This window comes from Aethina tumida, chromosome 4 (genome assembly GCF_024364675.1).
Source record: "Aethina tumida isolate Nest 87 chromosome 4, icAetTumi1.1, whole genome shotgun sequence".
In the NCBI taxonomy this organism is placed as follows: domain Eukaryota; kingdom Metazoa; phylum Arthropoda; class Insecta; order Coleoptera; family Nitidulidae; genus Aethina; species Aethina tumida.
In genome coordinates, this window is record NC_065438.1 from 10551232 (window position 1) to 10554629 (window position 3398).

Below are 3398 nucleotides of genomic sequence, written 5' to 3' on the forward strand. Positions count from 1 at the left end.
ATCCACAACAAAATTAAAGAGAATGGGGCTCAAAGGATCTCCCTGCTTCACTCCGCGCCTGATATGTATGGGCCTGGTGGACACGGAACCCACCTTGATGGACGTGGTGGAGTTGCTGAAGGATCCCATGATGTACTTCCGTGTCCCCTCATCAATGCCCATACGCGTTAGGGCCCGGTGGATGCTGGCGTGGGAGACGGAATCAAAGGCCTTCCGGATGTCCAGGGACACGATGTTATAGGCCTCGCCCTGGCCTATCCGCGAACCGATGTAGTGGTCCAGAATCAGGGTGTTGGCCAATGTTCCGTCCACCTCCACGAAGCCTCGTTGTTCCTTGTGGAGTGAAGCAGCGTCCCTCAATCTCCTGTGGAGAACCCTGTGAAGAAGCCTCTGAGCTGCGGAACCGAGAGAGTCATAGTTACTCCCGCCGTTTACCCGCGCTTGCTTGAATTTCTTCACGTTGACATTCAGAGCACTGGGCAGAAATCACATTGCGTCAACACCCGCTGAGGCCATCGCAATGCTTTGTTTTAATTAGACAGTCGGATTCCCCCGGTCCGTGCCAGTTCTGAGCTGACCGTTGAATGGCGGCCGAAGAGGACACCGGGACGCCCTTGCGAGCGCACCCCGGGCCTCGCAGCTAGACGGTTCCGCGGGAGGCCAAGGCACGGGACCGAGCTCGGATCAATACAAACGAACGCACGAAACGATCGCAGAAATCACCTCGCCCAGGCCCGGCACGTCAGCCCTGACCCGCTTCCTCGCCAAGCCCGACACGCCCCGATCCTCAGAGCCAATCCTTATCCCGAAGTTACGGATCCAATTTGCCGACTTCCCTTACCTACATTATTCTATCGACTAGAGGCTCTTCACCTTGGAGACCTGCTGCGGATATGGGTACGAACCGGCGCGACGCCTCCACGTGGCCCTCTCCCGGATTTTCAAGGTCCGAGGGGAAGATCCGGACATCGCTGCAACTGCGATGCTCTTCGCGTTCCAAACCATATCTCCCTGCTAGAGGATTCCATGGAACTCGAACGCTCATGCAGAAAAGAAAACTCTTCCCGGATCTCCCGACGGCGTCTCCGGGTCCTTTTGGGTTACCCCGACGAACTCTCTTGCGAGGGCCCGACTTATTGACGGTTCCGCTGCCGGGTTCCGGAATAGGAACCGGATTCCCTTTCGCCCGATGGGTGTGTGCTTGAACTAGAATTATTCACATGCCAACTGCTCTATAAACAGTACACCACATCGACATCGGCTTTCGCCTAGGGCTTAGGATCGACTGACTCGTGTGCAACAGCTGTTCACACGAAACCCTTCTCCACGTCAGTCCTCCAGGGCCTCGCTGGAGTATTTGCTACTACCACCAAGATCTGCACCGACGGCGGCTCCAGACGGCCTCACGGCCAGCCCTTCTGCGCACACCGCCGCGACCCTCCTACTCGTCAGGGCTTCATGGCCGGAATTGAATCCGAGACCGCACATGCCTCTGACGGCCGAGTATAAGCACGACGCTTCAGCGCCATCCATTTTCAGGGCTAGTAACTTCGGCAGGTGAGTTGTTACACACTCCTTGGCGGATTCCGACTTCCATGGCCACCGTCCTGCTGTCTTAAGTTACCAACGCCTTTCATGGTATCCCATAAGCGTCGATTTAGGCGCTTTAACTCGGCGTTTGGTTCATCCCACAGCGCCAGTTCTGCTTACCAAAAATGGCCCACTTGGCACTCTGATTCGAATTAAAAATTCTCGCGGCTTCAAGTTCGAGCAAGCCAGAGATCTCACCCATTTAAAGTTTGAGAATAGGTTGAGGTCGTTTCGACCCCAATGCCTCTAATCATTCGCTTTACCGGATGAAACTCGTTAATACGAGCGCCAGCTATCCTGAGGGAAACTTCGGAGGGAACCAGCTACTAGATGGTTCGATTAGTCTTTCGCCCCTATACCCAGTTCCGACGATCGATTTGCACGTCAGAATCGCTACGGACCTCCATCAGGGTTTCCCCTGACTTCGTCCTGACCAGGCATAGTTCACCATCTTTCGGGTCCCAGCGTGTACGCTCTTGGTGCGCCTCTTCTCGCAATGAGAACGAGACGCCCCGGGAATGCGGGGTGGCCACTTTGAGGGCGAACCACCCATCTTCCCTCGGTCAACGCTAGGTTAACCTTTACTTTCATTGCGCCTTTAGGTTTAGTATCATGTCCCAATGACTCGCGCACATGCTAGACTCCTTGGTCCGTGTAGACTATGACCATGACAAATTTTTAAAATTTGGTAATTAAATTTTTAAAATTTGATATTTAATTATTAAAATTTAATATTTAAATTTTTAAAATTTAAAATTTAATTTATAAAATTTAGTATTTAAATTTTTAAAATTTAATATTTAAATTTTTAAAATTTAAATTTAAGTTTATAAAATTTGGTATTTAAATTTTTAAAATTAGATATTTAAATTATTAAAATTTGATATTTAAATTTTTAAAATTTAAAGTTTTAGTTTATAAAATTTAGTATTTAAATTTTTAAAATTTGATATTTAAATTATTAAAATTTAATATTTAAATTTTTAATATTTCACTTTCCAAATTATAAATTTTTAATATTTAAATTTATAAAATTTGATATTTAAATTTTAAAAATTTAAATTATTAAAATTTAAAATTTAAATTAGTAAAATTTAATATTTAAATTTTTAAAATTTAAAATTTTAGTTTATAAAATTTAGTATTTAAATTTTTAAAATTTGATATTTAAATTATTAAAATTTGATATTTAAATTTTTAAAATTTAAAATTTAAGTTTATAATATTTAGTATTCAAATTTTTAAAATTTAAATTATTCAAATTTAACATTTAAATTTTTAAAATTTAAAATTTAGGATTATAAAATTTGTTATTTAAATTTTTAAAATTTATTATTTTAATTTATAAAATTTAATATTTAAGTTTTTAATATTTAACATTATAAATTGTAAATTTTTAATATTTAAATTTATAAAATTTAGCATTTAAGTTTTTAAAATTTAATATTTAAATTTTTAAAATTTAAGTTTAATTTTATAAAATTTAGTATTTAAATTTTTAAAATTTGATATTTAAATTATTAAAATTTGTTATTTAAATTTTTAAAATTTAAAATTTAAGTTTATAATATTTAGTATTCAAATTTTTAAAATTTAAATTATTCAAATTTAACATTTAAATTTTTAAAATTTAAAATTTAGGATTATAAAATTTGTTATTTAAATTTTTAATATTTATTATTTTAATTTATAAAATTTAATATTTAAGTTTTTAATATTTAACTTTCCAAATTATAAATTTTTAATATATAAATTTATAAAACTTAGCATTTGAATTTTTAAAATTTGATATTTAAATTTTAAAAATT

At 38.5% G+C, this 3398-nt stretch overlaps 1 non-coding gene across 1 annotated transcript in view; it reads right to left on the reverse strand.

The window, feature by feature from the left end:
• The window catches only part of LOC126265483 (large subunit ribosomal RNA), a 6029-nt gene extending 3123 nt beyond the window's left edge, over positions 1-2906 (reverse strand). The window contains exon 1 of the ribosomal RNA XR_007547965.1: positions 1-2906. This exon is cut by the window's left edge and continues 3123 nt beyond it. This is a non-coding gene — a ribosomal RNA (large subunit ribosomal RNA).
• Between the last annotated feature and the right edge of the window lie 492 nt (positions 2907-3398).